Source organism: Ipomoea nil, unplaced genomic scaffold (assembly GCF_001879475.1).
Source record: "Ipomoea nil cultivar Tokyo-kokei standard unplaced genomic scaffold, Asagao_1.1 scaffold3065, whole genome shotgun sequence".
NCBI lineage: Eukaryota > Viridiplantae > Streptophyta > Magnoliopsida > Solanales > Convolvulaceae > Ipomoea > Ipomoea nil.
The window spans coordinates 2012807-2037489 of record NW_017619493.1 but is presented as its reverse complement, the minus strand read 5'-3'; the positions used below and the strand labels follow the sequence as shown (position 1 = coordinate 2037489).

Here is a 24683-nt window from a genome sequence, read left to right as displayed (position 1 = left end):
TTGAGGTTTTGCTAGCTAAGGAGGTAACCCTATGTCCAACAAAACCTATTTTCCTCGTGTAAATGTATTTCTTGATGATCATGTGTGGTTTGATGCATATTCTTGTGATTATGCTATTGTTGAGATTGTATTTAGGGTTGTATGATGCTATTTGTTGAGCTATTCCTTCTATTCGAGTCCTATTTGTTGTGGATGTGAGTATTGATGAGTTTGGAGTTGGTTTCACATTCTTGTCATTTTTTCCCCGAAATCCCTTTTTGGCTATTACCCGTGTACCAGCGGGCACTCTGGGCAGGCCCTGTGGTACCCGCCTAAAGCACCCGGCGGTGCTTTGTTGTACAGCAGGGGATCGGCGGGTGGTTTGGTACCCGCTGGTACGGTGTGGAATTTAGGTAGGTACTTTTCCACTCGCTGGGACCCCCCCCCCCCCCCCCACTTGTACGATGTTGGTTAGCTTCCGTTTTGTTGTTCCAATGTGTATTTCAGTGTATTTATTGATGTTTCGTAAGTCTAGAGCGGTGTATTGTGAACCATATGAGTAGGTTATGAGTCTTGAATCGTGGTTATAATCCAATATTGTGATTCGTTGGATTTTAATGAAGTTTGTGATATTCATATGAACCCTAGCGATTACTTTGTTAGCATGCATGCTAGTTATGTTGTTTCTTGGTACTAGTATGTGATTTCCTTGTGATAACTATCGTTTGCTTCTTGATTGAATTGATAACTTGTGCTTATCCATTCGTTGTGAGCTCTTGTTGGAATCCTTTGATATTGTGGTATTGCCTTTGGATTATCTTCTTTGTATCTCTTTCTTGAATTCATTCCACTTGGATCTATCGTTGTGAGCGTATACACCGTTGTACCTTGTCTTGATGATTCTTTGATTGAGCTATTTTTTGAGCTTATCCGTTGTTGTACACACTTCTTGTGGAATCTATACCTTTGCTTTATATCTCTAGATTTCTTGTGTGTTGAACTCTTGTGCTGATGATTGAATTGGTATGATGGACAGTTGGGTCTTTTCTTATCGGGATTCGAGATAATGGTATATTTGAATTGGGACTTGATCCCCGCGGAATTATTGAATCGGGTCTTTGACCCCGCAGAAAGAATGAATCGGGTCCTCTGACCCCGCAGAAACCATAATCGGGTCTTAGTGACCCCGTTGAAATCTCTATCGGGTCTACGACCCTGCAAAATCTATACTAGGGTATTTGACCTAGCGGTACTTATTAGTTTGAGCTCCCTCATACTAATCCATTATGATTCGAGTCGTTGTGATGACTCCGCGGTGAATGACTTGGTTTGGCTGTGTTCTTTGAGAATTTGGAACCTTGTTGGTGATTGATTGATTGTGTAACATGATGAGAACCACCTTGTTGATGATTGTGATTATCCTATCTTGCTTGTGATCCTTATTCCATTATCATTGTCTTGTTGGGCTAATTCTATTGATATTCTTGTGTATTGATTGGTATTGTCGAGTGCATCCCTCGAGGAGTTGAGTATTGCTTCTATTCCTCTTGATTTGTAAAGCTAGAGTTCTTTAGGGATATATATATATATATATATATTCCCAAGTCTCAAAATGGTTTTTACCTATAAAGTATATGTAACAACCCAAAAGTTTCCTTTTATAAATCCAGTATTAAGAAGTCCCAAAGTAGCTTTTTCACTCCATTAAAAATTTTTGCGAGCAATCGGTGTTTGAATAAAATAATTTTGTTCCATTTTAAAGTTTATTCGACACCGAAGAAATGAATTTCATTCGAAAATTCCAAAGTTTTTGGGTACTTTGCGTACAAAGATTTAAATCGAGAATTTCATCCGAGTGAGACCGGGAGAATTCAAAAGGGAATTTTGAACAAGTGTTCATCCATATAGCTTTTGGGAAAATTCACTTTCCACCCCAAAAATAATAAAGAAATATCATTTCTAGCCCATGGTTCATGATACATGGTGGACCACAAGACATCCAAAAATCCCTTATAAAGTCATCCAACCAACCAACCAACCATTGTGAATCATCCTAGGGTTTTGAACCCTATATAAACCCTTCACTCCATCACAGTTTCCTGATCACATTTCTTTGCCTCTTCCTCACATTTTGTTTGCCAACATCAAAGGAGAGAAACATCAACCTAGTAAGCTTGTTCATCCTTCATTCTAGCATCTTTTCTCTTCTAGTTCTCTTTAGTCTTTGAAGATCTAGGCTAAGCATAGAAGGTGTGATGGGAAGTGTAGGTGGTAAAGGAGGTTCAAGCTAGGCCAAGGGGAAGAAGAGATCCAAGCAAGAAGACTAGACTACAAGAGGTATAACCCCATGGATTCCTCTTTAGATTTGGCTCTGTGAAGCCTAGTTTTGAGTATAAATGAATAGAAATTAAGAGTTTTTGATGTGTTTATGATTAGAAATGCTTTGGTATGTGTTTATGAGTTGTTGAGATTGTTTTGGACATGTTTGGATAAGTTTTTGCAGGAGAAATGCTATCTGGTGCACAACACAATGTGCACCAGACCAGAGTGGCGGCCCTAGCCGCGGCCCATCTGAAGGGCCGCCGGCTAGAGCCGTGTCACCACGGGACTAGGGCACGGCCCTAGAAGAGGGCCGTCGCCTAGTCCCGGCTTCTTAACGGAACTCCAGGGGCGCACCATAAAGATCGTCCGGCCCCAGGTCCCTGAGTATTGTTCTAATGAGATTTTTGTGCAGTGGTCGGGCTCTTGTGGCTCAGCTAGGTGTCGTTTCGGACCGAGTGTTACGGGCCGTTGTGGCTCAGCTCTTCGGGTTCGTCTTTATGCACGTTTTGGCTTTGATTTCGTGGAATTTGGATTAAAAACAAGGATGTTAAGAATGATTTTGTGAAGAATTGTTACACAGTGCATATTTTGCTAAATTCTCTGTGTTTGAGAAATTGTTGATTATGTAATCAAATAATGTTTTTATTGAGTAAAGAAGCATGATCCTTTGAGAATATGATTTATTATGATAGCATGATTAAATTGTATTATATGATCAATAAGAATAGAAGCATACTTGTTGAGTGAAATGTATAGAAATTGCTATTTTGCAAACCGATCGAGCATGTTGATATATTTTTGAATACTTCATGTTAGTGTATACATGATTTAGAAGCATGTTATAGAGCATTTTGACATTTCACATGAGTCATATTTCAAAGATGCATAAAGGGCCAACGTGAGTCCAAGAATATTTTCAAAAACGATAAGCATGTGGTAGATTATCCTTTGATGCATTGAGAAGTAATAGAATTATTGCATACATGAGATTGTTGCATGAGAGATATATTTATGTATTATCTATATCGGTGAGGTTTTGGAGGATACCGTTTGGACTATGTTCCTCTCGGGAGATTATTATGGACATTGCGGTCCCAGTATATGTAACGCGGCGTATTCCCACGTTACGAGGTTGGAAACTTCCCGCCGGGCTTGGAATCCTGGTTAGGGGGTGTGCACACTAATAGTTCGATACCTGATTCCACAGAGTTTGAACCACGAGATTGGTTCCGTAGACGGTAGGAGATATTGGGTTGGAATTATGCCGTTCCCGATGGGGTAAGTCACACTTCTGTGAAACCCTAAGCCGTCTACGAGTATAAGAGAAAAAAAGAGTGTAACACCCCTAAAATTTAAAACCTTAAATGCTTATGAAATAAATGCAATAATACAATCATTAAACCTCGAAACAGAGCATAACTAAACATAAGTGTTTGGGGTGCTATGCCACATCTGAGCTTGATAACTCAGATGCACAGGCTATACTATCTAATTATTCTCAAAACAGTGTCAATACATCATCATGGCATGCAGGCCGATACGGAAACTAACAAACTAAGCTTCAGGTCCTCTAGCGCGCTCCGGAGCTACTCATCTGTGTTTGAAAGCCAAATATATCTGTTCAGCGAATAATGCTAGTAACCCACTCCAACGCGTTAAAATACAATATAGGTATATATATATATATATATATATATATATATATATATATATATATATATATATATATATATATATATATATATATATATATATATAAGGAAAACCATTTTGAAGCCGGAAGATATATATACTTATGAGACTCTAATTTAAAACCGAGAATAGACTCAACAAGTAAAGGTAAGCACATCATCAGTTATAATCACACATATGAAGATACTAGCATACACCCTGAGGTCACAAGATTCTTTCACATCAAACATATCAGTATTCAATCATTATCTCAACACATAAACACATTTAGTGGTGCCGTAGGACCCTTCACGCACCCATACACGAAGCGCCAGCGCATATAGCTCTGGCATGGCCCCGAAGCACCCTGCCTGTATCGCAGCACAAGGAGATTGATCGCAACCAATCGATGAACCGCAGCTCATATAGTAACGTTTGATCGCAACCAAACGGTGGACCGCAGCCCGAATAGTGCGTATTTCTGATCGCAACTAGATAGATGAACCGCAGCTCATTTATAACGTTTGATCGTAACCAAACGGTGGACCGCAGCCCTATATATATATTTATATACCTGACCGATCGCAACCGGCCTGGTTAACAGCCGATGGTTCTCAACCCATCCAACTGCCCGTATAGCCAATTGATCGCAACCAATTGGGGTATCATGCACACATAACACATAGCCAAGCACATGCAACCCACATTAGCAGATAGGGAGGGGGAACACATGTATATAAAGCTTATGCATGGTCAACCACATTACTAGATATATGCCTAAGGGGTTCATACATCTTTCACCTAGGCCAAAAGACTCTTTTATCCTACGAACGGTACCCGAAACATCAAACTAGACTCAGGCACGACAAACCGGTCCAATGGGACAACGGGAAACATCAAACGGGGAAAACCACCAAATTCCACATGGAATTTCTAGCGGGTGGCCGGCCGGTGGAGGACCACCCGCCGGCGGCGCAACACTGGGCAGCGGGTGCCCGGCGAGCAGTCGCATGCCCGCTCCCGGCGGCCTCAATGGGGTATTGGGTAGGTGGCGGGTACCCCTGCCCCTACCTACCCCCCGCTGACTCTTTTGTAATAATTTGGTCCCGGGATCTTTTGTGGAACCCGAAACCATGTCCAGACCATTTAAACACAAACGACGACACCACGTAATCATGTAATGGATTAAGATCAAGAATCACATTAAATACCTCCTAACACGACTTCTAAACATAATGAAGACCCAATACCCAAACATGCAAAATCCCGCCCAAACATACCAAGAATATCATACTACGAAATCAACGATTTACCCTAGGGCTCTAATCATATTTAAAGCACAAGATCATAATTTTATCTTAGAATCAAGAACATTAAGATTATCAAGATCAACACACCAATATCAAGACCCTCTCATAAACATCAAGATTATCAAGATCAACACATAAGATCATCTCATTAACATCAAGATTATCTCATAATCATCATAAAAGCCTTATCAAGGCACAAGCATAGAATTGTATATCAATGGAGCCAAAGAAGAAGATTATAGCAAGGAAAATAGGTTTTGTTGAGACATGGGTTCCCTCTTAGCCTTAATTAGAATCTTTGGTTACTAAGGTTCTTTCTCTAAGATCTCCTCTTCTTGATTTCTCCTACGTTTGGTGATAGGGGGAATTCTTGGAAATTCTTGTGTGGTGGAATCTATTGTGGTGTGAATTCTAGGTGCCTCCTATGTCCTTAAATATATCTAAGAGTCCTAATTAGGGTCTGAATGGTAGGGATTTACTTATTATATTCCTTGGACTAAGGGTTTGGTTTAGGGATAGGGATTCATGGTCTATGGTGGACCTTTCCTAATTAATTAAGGGAATTCAATTCCCTTTTAAGGGTAAGTTAATAAATAATTAGTTTAGGTTAGAGGCCGTAACACGGGGTGTTACAAAGAGAGTCAACAGAGACTCAAGAAAGAGAGTCAACAGAGACTCGAGTATGAGAGTCAATATAGACTTGATAGAAAGAAAGAGAGTCAAGAGAGAAACGAGAAAGTAACAAAGAACCTCCACAGAAAGTACTTTATTTATTATTTGAGTGTATGATTATATTGTTGCACTAGATTGCATAAGAATATGATTATATTGTTGCACTAGATTGCATAAGAGTATGTGTGTATTGTTGCGCTAGATTGCATATGAGTATGAGTATATTGTTGAACGAGATTGCATAAGAGCGTGAGTATATTGTTGCACTAGATTGCATATGAGTATGATTATATTATTGCACTAGATTGCATATGAATATGAGTATATCGTTGCACTAGCTTGCATAAGAGCATGAGAATATTGTTGCACTAGATTGCATAAGAGTGTGATTATATTGTTGCACGAGATTGCATAAGAATATGAGTGTATTGTTGCACTAGATTGCATAAGAGTATGATTATATTGTTGCACGAGATTGCATAAGAGTATGATTATATTGTTGCACTAGATTGCACGAGAAGCATGATCATAATGTTATACATGATTGTATACGAATAGAGCATCGTAAAAGATTGTTTTATAAGAAGTTTAACTTGAGACAATCCTTGAGCATGATTATTGTGATGTAGTAGAAGTTCTACTTAATAAGTTATGTGATAAGAGTGTGATAGCATGTGAACACCTGTTATATGATCTTTAAACATGATCCTATTTGTATGCATGAATTGCTTGATAAGCTACTTGAGAAGTCTATATGTTGATAAATCTATGTGATCAGTCTTATACATATATAACTTATATATATATATATATATATATATATATGATTGATCACATATAATATAAGTATACCAGTTGATATCATAGGGTGCAAGCATCTAGAAGGAATGTGATAAATCTAAAGATGATTTAAGATTAGCTTATTGCTATAAAGGTATCAAATGCTTTCGAAGTATATGCTAGAATGCTTTACAGGGTTGAGTGTGGTTATACTTAGCTTCGTGCTAACGGGTGTTTTTCTTGTTTGTCTATGTGTTGCTTGCAAAAACCCTTTCAGGTGGGCCCAACAGTGAGAAGAGATCGAGTTAGACTAGTCTTTTAGTTAGAGATGTCTAAACTCTAAGTTTTATTTATGATGATGTTATGGATTTAGAATTATGACTTCATGATGATGGATTGTTGTAGACTGTGTTGGGGTGACGTTTTTCCCCCTCACATTTCCAGTATTTACTTTTAGTTCGTAGACTTAATCGTATTTGTAGTTTTACCCCTTTTGCCTGTGCGATCACCCAAGAGTGGTGGTTGTGGCGGTGACACTCCCACTACTTATCATCTAGATTTCCACTGCTTAGTTTATGATAATGACTGTTTAGAGGTGTAATTAAAAGTTAGAAAAGTGGGGTGTTACTATGAATATGCATTTCAACGCGTTGGAGTTGAGTTGCTTAGCATTATCGGTAACGGTTGTCTAACCTTATGTTTTCAGGTGCAGTTAGTGACCCGAGAGCGCGTTAGATGGAGCCCCGGTTTAGACTTAGCTTTATCTTCCCGTACTTAGCTTATTTGTCCTGTGAGCCACTTGGGATATTAATGACTTTTGAATAGTTAGTTTTGTTTAAGCCTATGCGTCCAGGTTGGGATGACCTAGATGTGGCATGACATCCCGTACACTTATGTTAACTTCCGTAGTTTTATATTATGATGGTTAGACTTTATCTGGTTTCCTAAGTTTGAATGCTTTAAATTTATGTCTTGTTTTGGGGGTGTTACAGTGTACATATTGATGTACTGAACCTTTTCCACGTCTAATCCAAATGGCACACACAAAATGCTTACATGGTATCCCTGCTAAGTCCCACTTTCTACAACTACAAGTACCCCTGAAAAAATCAACACAATGCTGCTTTATCCCCCTAACATTGACATGCACTTAATCTCAAAAAAGTTTTCATCACTTTGAGCCCCTAAACACCCACTTGCAGCCTTCTCAACTACAACTATCCTTTTCATAATGTTAGGACATAAAGGTTCTTTCCATTTCATAGCTTTCTGTTTACTTTCAAACAACTTTGCCATCAATCATTTCCTAATAGTTTGTACACAAGAAATCAGTGGTTGTTCCCTTTCATCTAATATAAATGCATTGAAACTTTCAGAAATATTATTAACTAAGGCATCACTTTTAGCAAAGGGAGTGAAATGAGACCTCAACCATTTTGAAGGGTGTTTATCTCATAGCCATTGATATGCCTCTTAAAGGGAAACAAAGCAACAAAAAGGGGAAAAAGACAAAACGAATTGGAGTCCCTATGCCATCAATAATTTCCTAATAGTTTCTACACAAGAAATCAGTAGTTGTTCCCTTGCATCTAAAATAAATGCATTGAAACTTTCAGAAATATTGTTAAGTAAGGCATCACTTTTAGCAAAGGGAGTGAAATGAGACCTTAACCATTTTGAAGGGTGTTTATCTCATAGCCATTGATATGCCTCTTAAAGGGAAACAAAGCAACAAAAAGGGGAAAAAGACAAAGCAAATTGGGGTCCCTATGGTCCACACCATTTACATTTCAATACGCAAACAATTTTTTAATAACAAAGGAAGATGTACTGCATTTAATAAAGTGAAACACCAACCCCACCATTATTCAAAGCATATGTATATCAAACAACAGACATCCAATGACATGTACAGAATCTTTAAAGCAACTCAACTTGCACTTATTTAATTCAATATATACACAGAACTCAAAAACTATATATTCAAGCAACAAGCAGAAGAAATAAACCTATTTTATAACCTACCACACATTAACAAAACACCCATAACTAATAATTCGATTTTACCTAGTGTTTTGGAATTATTCTGTTCACTACATACACACAACACTCAAATTTACATAGGGTTTTGCAATTATTCTGAAACCACATGTACATCCAACAAGCCACAACAAATTAAACCTATTTCATAGCCTACCACACATAAAAATCCAAATTTACCTGGGGTATTGTTGTCCCCTTGTTCGACCCCATCCATTGTGCTTGATCCCTTCGTCCTCACCTTTTAAAATCAATGCCGAACTACAACTTCGTGTGGGTCTTCCAATTACATAGCGGTTGGTTCGAATTAGGTAACAAACGATTCGATTTAGGTTGACATCAACTTTGAACTGATTAGGGTTACAGTTGTCTTTGAACTACTAAGCTTCGTCTAAGTTTCTTGAGTACAACTTCGTTTAAGTTGTTGTTTAGATGTCAAAAAACATTTTACTAGGATTAGAAGAAGACCACATAAAAAGACAGCTTTACCCTTCGGTCAATTAGACGGTTAAGAGACGGATTCACTGACAGAGGATCAAAAGTGTCCAACGACCAATAAGTGTTGCTATTACTTGACAATTTTAATTATGGATGATGAAAACTCTCCACACCCCAATATTTCTTGGGCCAAAATTTGAGTTGACTCTTTTTAGTTTTATTGGTTTATTATCTGCGTCCAAAGTGCGAGAGCATGGGACGCAGATAATCTTTCTAAAAATGCGGTGTGACAATCTGCGTCCGAAGTTCTCAAACTTTGGACGCCGATTGTCCTTAACTTAAAAAAAATAAAAAATAAAATAAATAGTGACATGTTAATTACAAAAATGCCACCACCCTCCACTTTACGCGTCCAAAGTTTAAACTTTGGACGCAGATTGTTAGATTTTTTTTTTTTTTATCTTTTTTGTACTAGATTTCTCTAACCTTAAATCTCTAACTGATGTTTTCTACCCTAAAATCTTGATTTTCTTGTTTAAGTATTTTCTTCATTGTGACTCAAATTTCTAATTAAATCCTCACATTTTTTACACTATTGTTTTAGTATTGTTGTTAGTTTAGTAGCAACAAGATTTTCAAATTTAACTCTTTATTGGAATTGTTTTTAGACTTTCTTGATCAGCTAATATGGGAAAGACAACTTTCACCCTAGTACCTCTTTGAGCAATGGCCATGGATGTTCTTGTAAATGTTGAGTTACATCATTTATTATTCTTCATCCTTGCTGCTTTCTGTAGCTAGATGCTTTATTAAGTTTGTTATATGGTTATGTGGTATTCAGTCAAACTAAAAAATTCAATTCAATCCAAACACAGCATAATGAAATGGTATATTCATGAATGAATTATCTTCAACCATATGAAATGTGTATATGTTTTTCACCAAATATATTACCAACTTGCAACAATATATATATATATATATATATATATATATATATATATATATATATATATATATATATATATATATATATAAACCAAAAAAAACAATGAAGCTTCAAACCAATTAACTAAACATTTTGTCATAGCCATTAGATGAGGGTACGGTGTTCTTTACGGCTGGATATGTACAGGTAAATGGTTTTACATTCCTTTGTGTTTCCTTTAGCAAAATATAAGAGAATGCAATCTTTATATCTGTGATATAAGTAACTGGGTTTTGGAGCTTTATCGTCGAAATTAAACTCACTTGGAGCTAGAAAGGAGCTCAGAGATAGACTGCACACTTCCTCCTGTGGTCCAATGTTGGTGGCAGTATGCAGATAATAGTTTGGAGATTTAATCAAAAATTTTTGAATTTCAAATTGAGTTGTTTTAAATTTTCAACTGTATATTCATGAATGAATTATCTTCAACCATATGAAATATATATATATATATATATATATATATATATATATATATATATATATATAAAATAAAAACCAAAAAAACAATAAGCTTCAAACCAATTAACTAAACATTTTCTCATAGCCATTAGATGAGAGTACGGTGCACAACATACATAAGCACAAAGGTAAATAACATGCTCTACGTCAGATTTACCATTGGTTAATTAACATCCAAAATCTCTCTATAAATTCTCCGAATCACTAATTAAGCCAAAGATGCATCATAGCCCCAAGTTTCCTATTACACGTTAACTGGATGTCCATATATATATGGGGCCTTGAGAGATGATTATATTATATTATCAGATGAGATCAATTGCATTAATGCTAACAAAAATGAAGGCCTTTAACCTCATCACACTAGCAGTTGTATTGCTTCTCTTGGGAGAAGCACAATTTTGTTGGCTGCTTGCGACGCGAAGCAGCTCGACCCTTGCTTTAGCGCCTTAACGCTCAATGCCAACCCATCACCACTCTGCTGCGAGAGGCTTAATCAACATAAGCCTTGCTTCTGCGAATACGTCAAGAGTCCCACTCTGAATGAGTATATCATCAAGTCCCCAGTTGCCAAGAAAGCCAATGAACTCTGCAAGGTTACAATTCCCAAGTGCTGAGAAAACCTCCATTTCACTTCATCATATCAATCCCGCCCGTCTATGTGTGCGCTATATTAATACTAACAATAAACACCTTTCTCTTTCTCTTTCTATTTTTAATTTTACTATGTCTTAGCTTGAATATTAAATTCATAGCCTGCTTGGTTATGATCTGTGTACTAGTTATATGTCATCATTTGTATATATAAATGAATACAGTACCCTCCCCTAAAGATGGGGGTCTTGTCTATTAGTTAAATTTAGACCAAGTTTTATTTAAATTATTATATATGTACAAATAAAAAATAAAAATGTAAAATAAATAATTTTTTTTTTGTCAAAATAAGATGCATAAACATTCTATAAAGAAAAGAAATACAATTCAAAATTTATCTTAAAAGTGACACTTTTATTGTATATTTATATACAAATTTTTTTTGTCAAAATTTAAATATCAATTTCTTCTAATGTTGTATTTTCTTTTGAATGCTTCTAATGTTGTATTTTCAATTTCATTTAAAACAACCTTTTGAATTCTATAAACGTTATTATAAAGCATAAAAGCAATAGATTATATCTAGCTTTAAGAAAAAACAAATCGGACCCCAAAACTTGGGTGTCACATGTTGTCGCCCTAATCAGACATGTCCATGGACAACCTTGTGAAATAGATTCCATTATCCTTTATGGTCATTTCTCTAATTTACATCTATTATTGACATATATAATTGCTTTTGATTCTTCAATATAACAACATTTTCACTTTCAGTCATTTAACGTTTACAAATTGATCAAATTTCATCTAAACGTTTGAAATATCACATTTACACCAAACATCATCCTTCTTTCATATGAGAAAATATAATACATAGTTAGTTTAGAAATAAAAACTAAAAGTTTTCAATTGAACTTAAAAGGTTTCATGAATAGATGGTGAGAATGTGTATTTATTTATTGTATTTTAACTTGGAGGTCAAAGGTTCGAAACTAACATGTATTAGTTTTCAAAATTGTGATTTTGTAGGGCCACATTTATTTACTAGAACAGGGCCACAAAAACATAAAATATGGCCCTGTATGAGAACATATAATACATTTTAGACTAAATTTAGTTAAGTTCAAAAGGTTAGGGGTAAGAACTAAAAACTAATCAAAACAATACATCTCTTATCTCTTATTTATACTATTAATAAAAATAAAATCGTGATGTGTAGTTTCCCGCCCAAACTTTTATTAATAAATAATAATATGGTTATTTTGCATAATTACAGCTTCATTGTACAATATACACTCAAATATTTGAAATGTTATTCAGTTTCATTTTATATACACTGCAGTTTCATTTTATATACACTGCAGCTTCATTTCACTATAACTACAGTATCATTTTGATATAACTGCAGTGTCGGTTTAGATATACTATAGTGTCAGTTGGTGTTTAATACACCAAACAAGCGGACTCCGTTAACTATAACGGCGGGTTGTTTCTTTACTTAAAGAGATTGGTAATGGTAAGTGTTATGGCATTGGTAATTGGCAAACACAAGTAGCAAAAAACAGAAAGTAACACTACTACAGAAAACGGATTTAACGTCTACATTATAACGTCGGTTTTTTGAAAATCCGACGTTAAATATTTAAAATTATTTTTTATTTTTTTAAAAAATACATATGACGTCGGTTAATTGGTATGGCCGATGCCGTATATTAAATAAAAAATAAATACGAGATACGATGTCGGCGTTATACGTTGTCGACGCCGTATCTCAAATAAAAAATATATATATATATGGTTTACGGCGTCGGCGACGTATATCGCTGACGCCGTATACTTGAATTTAAAAAAAAAAATAAATAAATAGTAGATACGGCGTCGGAGAATTAATCTCCGACGCCGTATCTCTAATAATTAAAAAAAATAAAATAAAAATGGTATACGGCGTCGGCGACGTATAACGCCGACGCCGTATACTCAAATTAAAAAAAAAAAGAAATAATAAATAGGAGATACGGCGTCGGAGTTAAATCTCCGACGCCGTATCGTATAATTAAAAAACAAAATTAAAATGGTATACGGCGTCGGCGACGTATATCGCCGACGCCGTATACTCGAATTTTAAAAAAAAAAATAAAAAATAAATAGTAGATACGGCGTCGGAGAATTAATCTCCGACGCCGTATCTCCAATAATTAAAAAAAAATATTTAAATGGTATACGGCGTCGGCGTCGTATAACGCCGACGCCGTATACATAAATTAAAAAAATAATAATAATGAAGCTAGCTAGCTCAACATTTCAGATCGGCACTCCTAGCTCAACATTTCACTCCAAACATTTCACTCCTCACTGCTCCAAACGCCCTACGCCACCGCCGCCGAACGCCCTACGCCACCGATGCTCTCCACCGCCACCTAAGCCGTTGTCCACTGCCGTCGGCCTCGGTCTCCGCACGTCGACGTCGTCCTCGGCCTCGCTCGCAACAGTGCCGTCGTCTTCGGCCTCATCCTCGCTCGCCGTCGTCCTCGCCGCCGTCCTCGCCGTCGCCGGTCGCCGCCTCTCCTGCAAGGTACGTACGTATATATATATATATATATATATATATATATATATATATATATATATATATATATATATATATATATATATATAACCATTTTTAATATATAATATATATATATAATAAAAATATATAATATAATATAATATATATATATATATATATATATATATATATTATATATAATTCTTAATATATAATATAATATAATATACATATATATATATATATATATATTATAAATTAAAAATGGTTATGTATATATATTTTTTGAATTTTGAATTTTATATATTATTATTGTGTATATTTTCGAAATTTTAGGAATAATTGTGTATATATTTAATTTTATAAGTTAGTGGGTCAATTATGAATTGTTGTGTGTATATGTGGAATTTTATGAAATTTTGTTTATATATTATTGTGTATATCTTGAAATTTTAGGAATAATTGTGTATGAACATTAAGGAATAAGGTTTAGTTTATAGATATATAGAACAAATATTATGAATATAATACATAATTTAAGTGAACAAATCTTAGCTTGCTAGGTGAATCTTGGTCCATAATTTGCCTTTTTCAAGTATATAACTTACCAAATAATTTAAGTAAACAAGCTAAGTGTATAATACATGATGATGTTATTGAATATATTGCACTAGTTGATACTTAATATAAAATGATGTTGTTTTGGACCAAGACCCACCATGCTAGGTGAATCTTGGTCCATAATTTGCCTTTTCAAGTATATAACTTATCAAATAATTTAAGTGAACAAGCTAAGTGTATAATACATGATGATGTTATTGAATATATTGCACTAGTTGATACTTAATATAAAATGATGTTGTTTTGGACCAAGACCCACCATGCTAGGTGAATCTTGGTCCATAATTTGCCTTTTCAAGTATATAACTTATCAAATAATTTAAGTGAACAAGCTAAGTGTATAATACATGATGATGTTATTGAATATATTGCACTAGTTGATACTTAATATAAAATGATGTTGTTTTGGACCAAGACCCACCATGCTAGGTGAATCTTGGTCCATAATTTGCCTTTTCAAGTATATAACTTATCAAATAATTTAAGTGAACAAGCTAAGTGTATAATACATGATGATGTTATTGAATATATTGCACTAGTTGATACTTAATATAAAATGATGTTGTTTTGGACCAAGACCCACCATGCTAGGTGAATCTTGGTCCATAATTTGCCTTTTCAAGTATATAACTTATCAAATAATTTAAGTGAACAAGCTAAGTGTATAATACATGATGATGTTATTGAATATATTGCACTAGTTGATACTTAATATAAAATGATGTTGTTTTGGACCAAGACCCACCATGCTAGGTGAATCTTGGTCCATAATTTGCCTTTTCAAGTATATAACTTATCAAATAATTTAAGTGAACAAGCTAAGTGTATAATACATGATGATGTTATTGAATATATTGCACTAGTTGATACTTAATATAAAATGATGTTGTTTTGGACCAAGGCCCACCATGCTAGGTGAATCTTGGTCCATAATTTGCCTTTTCAAGTATATAACTTATCAAATCATTTAAGTGAACAAGCTAAGTGTATAATACATGATGATGTTATTGAATATATTGCACTAGTTGATACTTAATATAAAATGATGTTGTTTTGGACCAAGGCCCACCATGCTAGGTGAATCTTGGTCCATAATTTGCCTTTTCAAGTATATAACTTATCAAATAATTTAAGTGAACAAGCTAAGTGTATAATACATGATGATGTTATTGAATATATTGCACTAGTTGATACTTAATATAAAATGATGTTGTTTTGGACCAAGACTCACCATGCTAGGTGAATCTTGGTCCATAATTTGCCTTTTCAAGTATATAACTTATCAAATAATTTAAGTGAACAAGCTAAGTGTATAATACATGATGATGTTATTGAATATATTGCACTAGTTGATACTTAATATAAACTGATGTTGTTTTGGACCAAGGCCCACCATGCTAGGTGAATCTTGGTCCATAATTTGCCTTTTCAAGTATATAACTTACCAAATAATTTAAGTGAACAAGCTAAGTGTATAATACATGATGATGTTATTGAATATATTGCACTAGTTGATACTTAATATAAAATGATGTTGTTTTGGACCAAGGCCCACCATGCTAGGTGAATCTTGGTCCATAATTTGCCTTTTTCAAGTATATAACTTACCAAATAATTTAACTTAAAATGTTGTGAGAAAAATGTAATACTAATTGGCCGAAATGAATATAGTGTAGTTGTTGTAGTAGTTATAATTATATAAATTGTTAAAATGTTGTTAACAAATGTTTAACTAGGTTATTATTATTTTAGATTGGCTTGTGATGGATAAAAGTTGGATGAAAGCTAATCGACTTAGTCAGGAATATGAAGATGAAGTTAGAAATTTTTTACAGTTTGCAAATAATAACCTTCCGAATAGTAATAAGAGGTTCTTCTGTCCTTGTACGAAATGTTGTAATCAGAAAAGGTTAGGTGAAGAAGACATATATGATGATCTAATTGTTAATGGGATTAATCCATATTATACACAATAGATTTGGCACGGTGAAAGCGATGTGGCTACAACATCTAACATGTATGTTGACAATGAAGATGATGAGTTTGAAGATCGGTTGGATGAAATGTTTCGCGATGTTGGAGAAGAGTTTACCAATCGGTCAAATGAGTTGGATGAATTATTGAATGATTCAAAACAACCTTTATGGCCAGGGTGTAGTAAATATACCAGATTATCTGCTGTATTAAAATTATTCAACTTGAAAGCTGGGAATGGGTGGAGCGACAAGAGCTTTACTGCTTTACTTAAAATAGTCAATGATATGCTTCCAGATGGTAATGAACTTCCCAAGAGTACATATGATGCCAAAAAGATGTTGTGTCCCATGGGTATGGGATACAAAAAAATACATGCTTGCCCTAATGATTGCATATTGTTTAGGAATGATTACAAAGACTTGCATGCATGTCCAATATGCGGGGCATCTCGTTATAAAACAAGAGAGAGTGGTAAAGTACGTTTGAAAAGTCCACCAGCTAAAGTTTTGTGGTATCTCCCAATTCTTCCAAGATTTAAGCGAATGTTTGCAAATCCAAGCGATGCGAAGAACTTATCATGGCATGCAGATGAAAGAATTTCCGATGGCAAGCTTCGACACCCGGCTGATTCTTCTCAATGGATAACATTTGATAATGCATTTCCTGAATTTGGCCACGAGTCGAGAAATCTTAGACTTGGACTTTGTACTGATGGTATTAACCCTCACGGGAACCTAAGTAGCAAGCATAGCTCGTGGCCAGTTATGTTGATAATTTATAATCTACCCCCGTGGTTGTGTATGAAACGCAAATACATATTATTAAGCTTGATGATTTCTGGGCCAAAACAACCAGGCAATGATATAGATGTTTTTTTGGCGCCTTTGATTGATGACTTGAAGCAATTATGGGATGAAGGTGTGTTAGTGTTTGACGCATACCGGAAGGAGACTTTTAAGTTGCATGCAATGCTTTTTTGCACAATCAATGACTTTCCAGCTTATGGTAACTTGTCTGGATATAGTGTCAAAGGTCATAAGGCATGCCCCATATGTGAAGATAATACCTGTTATCATCAACTGGTTCATTGTAGAAAGACTGTATACATGGGGCATCGGAGATTTCTTGATAAATTTCACCCTTATAGAAAATTAAAAAAGGCATTCAATGGCGTTCAAGACTATACAGATGTTCCACAACCATTAACAGGGAATCAAGTTTATGAACGAGTTGAATGCATCAATGTTACTTTTGGTAAGACTCAAAAGCTTCAATCTCAAAGAGGTAAGAGGTCAAAAGAGATACCTACAAATGAGAAGAGTCCATGGAAAAAGAAATCTATATTTTTTGATCTTCCATATTGGAAGACACTAGATGTGAGACATAGTATTGATGTGATGCATGTGGAGAAAAATGTATGTGATAGTCTTGTTGGAACTCTTTTAGACATTAAAGGTAAGACTAAAGATGGACTCAATGCTAGATTGGATTTGGTTGAAATGTGTATACGACCTACATTAGCTCCACGTTGCGGGGATAAGAGAACATATTTGCCTCCAGCTGCTCATACTTTATCAAGAAAGGAGAAAATAAGTTTTTGTGAGTGTTTACGTGGAGTAAAGGTACCACAATGGTATTCATCAAATATCAGTAAACTTGTTAATATGCAAGATTTAAAGTTGGTGGGGTTGAAGTCTCATGATTGTCATGTCTTAATGCAACAACTATTGCCAGTGGCTGTTAGAGGCATATTACCTAAAAAGTTGAGATATACCATCATAAGACTTTGTTTCTTTTTCAATGCAATATGTGGGAAAGTTGTTGATCTAGACAAATTAGATGAATTGCAAAATGACATTATTGCTACACTGTGTCAGCTAGAGATGCACTTTCCACCTTCATTTTTTGATATCATGGTTCATTTGCTTGTGCATTTGGTGGGAGAGATCAAACATCGTGGTCCAGCTTATTTGAGGTGGATGTAGCCATTTGAACAGTACATGAAAGTATTAAAAGGTTATGTTAGGAACCGATATAGGCCGGAAACATCTATAGTTGAAAGCTATGTTGCAGAGGAGGTTACTGAGTTTTGTACAGAATATTTGGCAGGGGTAGAGGCTATTGGTGTTTCTACTAATCGACATGAAGGAAGAATTGCTGGGAAGGGTACTCGAGGAGTCAAAGTGAAGACTATGCCTCGTGAAGATGTTGAGGAGGCACACTTGTACATCTTGCATAATACAAGTGAAGTCGAGCCGTATTTAGATGAACACAAGGCATTGATTAGAGAGCAAAATCCAAGAAGGACAGACATGTGGATTGTGGGCGAACATAATCGAACTTTTATTCGTTGGTTCAAAAATAAAGTTATTGAAGAGAATAATATGTCTGAAACTGTTTCATGGTTAGCACATGGTCCTGGTTTGGATGTCCTATGCTATAATGGATATGACATTAATGGGTTTTCTTTTTATACAAAAGCTCAAGATGAAAAGAGCACTATGCAAAACAGTGGAGTTACTTTGGTTGCAAATTCCATGCATTTCAGTAGTTCGAAAGATACAAATCCTGTGTTCGCAGAGTTGTCATATTATGGTGTGATTGAAGAAATATGGGAAGTTGATTATGTTTTGTTTAGGGTGCTGGTGTTTCGATGTAGATGGGTAGATAATAAAGATGGTGTAAAAGTTGATGAGTTGGGATTTACACTTGTTGATTTTAATCGTGAAGGGCACAAAAATGAGCAGTTCATAATGGCATCCCAAGCAAAACAAGTCTTTTATATTAGTGATCCTTGTGACAAAAAATGGTCAATTGTTCTTCATGGAAAGAGACAAATTACTAGAGATGAGAATGAAGATGTTAGTTTTGATATTGAGGAAATACCACCATTTTCTTCAAGTTTATTGCCCACTATTATTGATAATGAGATAGATGAAGTACATGCATCACGAGATGATCATCATGAAGGGATATGGGAGAATTGATTATTACATGTAATGCCCGCTATTTATTTTGTTTTTTAGTTTTCTTATTGTAGTACTTTTATATATTCTAATAATTTTTGTTTCTAAACAGGCGTATGGATTCAGCAAATGGTGATGGTACTACACAGGATGGTACTGCACAAGATACTCATACTACTCAAAGTAGTAATACTACTTCTAAGACGAGGGGCGCCACTCGTATGCAAAAACTCATTCTGCAGCGTTCTACTGAAGGGAAACACCACATTGAGCTTGATGGATTGGAGCCTGTCTACGGGCCAGAAGGCAGTGCATTTAAAAGTTATGTTGCATTAGTGGGACGAATACATACTCCTATCACAATAGATGAATGGCCGAATGTCCCAGAAAATATTAAGAGTACTATTTGGAAACAAATCCTGGTAACTTTTAATTTTGTAAGATTTTGATTTATTCATAAAGTTTCTATAATTACATTTCTATCTAATAAATAATTTTGTTTTGCAGAATACTTATGATATTCCCGACACAACTGATATGAGGAAAGAATGGTTAAAATATGTGGGTGATCGGTGGAAAGATTTTAATGCGAAATTGGTGAGCAAGTATATATACGGTAGTTTTGCAGGTATGAGCCCATGTATAAAATACAACTTCATTGAACAAGAGACATGGGATGAGTTTGTAAAGTCGCATACAGGTTCAGCATATGAGGTATCGTTATTATTCTATCAATATTTCCAACATAAACTCTATCATTATTATGAGGGACATGTAAAGAGTTTGATTAATATTTTGTATTTATATAGGCAAAAAGAAAAAAATATCAAGACATACAAGCTAAGAATATTCATCCACATCTTTTAGCTCGAGGAGGTTATAAAAGGTTGGAGAAGATGATGATGGATGAGAAGTTGAAAGAAAAACAAGCGTTGGCTGATGCAGATCCGACGTATACAATGAGTCCTCCAAGTCCTCCACGTAGAGCCGAAAAGTGGAAGAAAGCAAGAATTGACAAGTCAGGAAATTATCGCACTGAATCAACAAGATTGGTGGCGGAAAAAATTGTAAGTAAATATGTTGTCATTTACTAAAGTAATAGTAATTATTATTGAATAATTTTTATATATGTTAGGATGCTCTTGAGATCCAAATTTCTCAAGGAGAATTTGTTGAGAAAGGAAGACAAGATTCATTGACTGTTGCATTGGGTACTGATGAGCATTCTGGACGTGTTAGAGCCATGGGAAGAGGACATGGCTTCAAAAGTGTATTTGGCCATGCAAAACGTCGCGAAAAGCCTCCTGAAGATGTTCAACAAATGGTTGATGATGCTGTTGCAGTAGCGTCAGAGAAACAAAAGCAGCAAAATATTTCTGAACGGGAGGAATTTGGTCAACGATTAACTGAGCAATTTGAGGCAAAAATATCTAGTATGAAGTTGAAATTTAGTGCTATGCAGACTCCTTTACAAGCAAAGCAGGTGGATGACGTATGTGTGGATGTTGTGTCACTACCTCCAAGTGACAAAGCTAGTTCCCCAGACCCTTTTAGTAATTTACCGGCTGTAAGTATTCATTTAAAGTTATCTTATTATTATTTATCAATAAAATTTTATATGATTTTTAATTAAAAATTATTGTAGTTAGGGGCACGATGTCAACTGTTCTTAGAAGATCCAATTAGACGTCCAGTAGCATATGGGACAGCTTACAGTGGTGGACAGGTTCATGGGGTTGTACTGGATATAAATCATGTGAAGGTGAGCGTAAATGAAGTTAGTGATCCAAGTGCACATGTACCAATCCCCACCAGTGAGGTTCAGCTTGTAGGTGATGCAATTCAACACTTTATTGCTTGGCCAAAGAAGCTGGTAGAGTTATGTACTAAAGTTGATGTGGTATGTATACTGAAAATATTTCTATTTTAAAATAGTAAGTAATTTACTTTTTAAAATAATAATTCTTACTTGTATTATAATTCACAGTCAAAAGAAAAGACCAAATTGACTTTTCATTCGGGTGTGCAATCCGTTCATCAACAATTCACTATACCTGATGATGATTCTTTGACTGATGGATGCAAAAAGGCCTTTTCAATAGCTCGCCGTTTTGAACACCCTCTTGTGGTCCATGTGGCTCGTGGTATTATGGGCAACATTATATTGACTATGACTTGCACCTTCTAAGTGATGAGATAATGCGTTTCTTAAATATGGAGACCATCGATGTTTCTCTAGTTCAGTTCTTTATGAGGTAATAAGTTCTTTAGTATTATTTATTCATAATAGTTTTATATTTATATAGTTGGTAATCTATATATAATTGGTTGTGTTTGTGAATAGGGGTATTTACATTAGTTTTGAGTTGGCATCAAAAGACACGTATGGCTTCCTAGATCCATATTGGATTCAACCACAAATGAATAATATGGAAGACAGGAAATCATATATAAATGCCACCATGCAGTCGGGGAAGAAATTGGTATACTTAGCCCCATATGTTCTCAAGTAAGTATTAATTACGTTTTAAATAAAAGTACTTATATATAATATATTTTTATTATATATTATATTCACTTAAAACTAATAAATTATTTATTTGTAGTGAGCATTGGATGTTGATGGCGATTTGTCCTCGACTAAATGAAATTTTTTGGTTTGATTCACTTGGTCATGGGTCGCGTGAAGACATTAAACATATAATGGAAACGTATGTAAATTTATATAATTAATTAGTTATCATTAAACTAGTGATGCCAAGTATTTATATATATTCTATGTCTTATATTAATAGGTGTATGACTGCAACAAACATGATGAGTGGAAAGAAACAAAATCGTTCACCAAAATGGACTATATGTTCGGTAAGTACTTCATTCACTTTGTAAAACATGCAAACTTATTGTTTTTTTTTATTAATTTATTTTATTTTTATTGTAATTCAATGTAGTGTGCTATACAAAAGGGAACCACCGAATGTGGTTATTATGTGATGAAGTTCATGTTGGAAATTGTTTCCAACAATCTAAGCAAAGGAATGGATAAGGCAAGTAATTTCTTAATATATCTTTTGGCTTCAAATGTTTAAAAATACTTGCTTATTTATTAATTTTATTTCTTTTGAACTTTGTAGGCTTTGGAAAGACAAGGAAGATTGCCCTACAACAAAAAAGAGATTGATGAAGTTAGAGACAAATGGTCTAAGCTTCTTATTGATGAATGGGTTAATAAAACGCTTCTTAGTTGATACTTTACGTTTAGTAGTTTTGTTGAATTGTGGTACTTATATTAGTTTTATGTTTAGTAGCTTGAATTAGCTTAATGAATTGTGTTCTTTATATTAGTTTCATGTTTAATAGTTTGATACTTTACGTTTGAAATTAGTTTATGTTTATTGGCTTAATGTTTAGTAGTTTTGTTAAATTGTGGTACTTATATTAGTTTTATGTTTAGTAGCTTGAATTAGCTTAATGAATTGTGTTCTTTATATTAGTTTCATGTTTAATAGTTTGAATTAGTTTAATAAATTAGTTGATGTTGAATGTTGAATGTTAAATTGCTAGCTGCGCAGGGTTCGAAAATTGATACAGGTGGGGTACAAAACATTAAACGCATATAAATAAAAAAAAAATAATAACATACGGCGTCGGTTTTTACCTAAAAACCGACGCCGAAGGTTAATTATTATTTTTTTAAAAAATAATAAATATATACGACTTCGGCTTTTAGGTAAAAGCCGAAGCCGTATATATATATATATATATATATATATATATATATATATATATATATATATATATATATATATATATATATATATATATACGGCGTCGGCTTTTACCTAAAAACCGACGCCGTAGGGTAATTATTTTTTATTTTTTAAAAATAATAAATATATACGGCTTCGGCGTTTACCTAAAAGCCGACGTCGTATGTAAATTATTTTAAAATATATATATACGGCTTCGGCTTTTAGGTAAAAGCCGAAGCCGTATATTACATATGACGTCGGTTGTTCAACCGACGTCGTATCATTTACTTACGACATCTCTTAAGACGACGTCGAAAGATAACCGACGTTAAATGGGGTATTTTAACCGACGTTAAAACCGTTTTCTGTAGTAGTGTAAATGTTGGAAACAAGACATGTCATTCCAGAATGATTTCATACATCATTGTATCAAAAAACCAGAATGTTTTCGTACATCATCTTAGCAAAAAACTAATCCATAATCTGACCTAAGATACATCCAAGTATCAGTTTCACCCTAGCAAAAACTCATTCTAGAATGTGGGCAAAAATAAAAGTAGAACTCAACTTCAATCAATGTTTAGAGGTGTGTTAGAGGTGTTGGTGAACCTAGACTTGAGAGTTGTTTTGGATCTAGTAATCCTACCAACAGTAGGAGAAGTATTCTTCATCTTCCTTGATTTTAACCCTAATGTACACATTTTGGGAGGTCTGCTTGGTGGCTGAGCGATGGTTGCTGCCTGAGTGTTATCAAAGATACCTTTTGGCTGAGAAGTAAAGATCTCTTCAGGTTGAGTGCCAACCAAACCTGCCATAGATGCATTGTTAAACAAAGCTACCATTTCGATCTGCTGCTTCATTCCAGAACTCAACATTTTCTTCTTGGGCAGAAGGCTGAACTGGTGGGGCAGAATGACTTTTGTTCTTTGTATTACTCTTTTTTTTTGGAGTCAGCTACATGATCAGAAAAGAACAATAAACAACTCAACATTTAAATATGTAAATCTACTCCAGAACTCAACATTTAAATAACTCAACATTACCTTTCTTGGTCTTGCAGCTGGATCATCAGGGCATGTGCTGGAGTTGTGACCTGTTTTGTTGCATTTCCTTCAATTCTTAACAAGCAATGTAGGGTTAACATGTGTGCCATCTTTGGTTATTTCATCTCTGCCAGTCTTTCTCAACTTTCTTTGTCTTCCCGGTTTGCTAGTGTACAATGGAGACAATGGTGGTTCCTTGCTTGACTTGGGCCATTCTTTAGGACCAACAAGCGGCTTAATCCTTCCTCCACATAAGTGTTCAAGTAGTTGCTAATATATAGAGTAGCGAGGGTGTACATATTGATGTACTGGACCTTTACCACGTCTAATCCAATTGGCACACACAACATGCTTACATGGTATTTAATTCTTCTAGCCCAAACCCATGTAAATACTCCTGAACTAGTAATAAAGTCTACCCATATTATAAAGACCCATATCTTATTCTTGAATACCCTAATACATACACATGAATATATATAACTCACCTTACCCATACAAGAATCCTAACCTAGACATT

At 34.9% G+C, this 24683-nt stretch overlaps 1 long non-coding RNA gene across 1 annotated transcript; it reads left to right on the top strand.

Moving 5' to 3' along the window:
- The first annotated feature begins 640 nt into the window (after positions 1–640).
- LOC109164482 lies at positions 641–10574 on the top strand. Its single transcript, XR_002051409.1, has 4 exons — positions 641–653; positions 1276–1277; positions 5548–5553; positions 10486–10574. It is a non-coding gene; the product is annotated as an uncharacterized LOC109164482 (long non-coding RNA).
- Positions 10575–24683: the final 14109 nt, after the last annotated feature.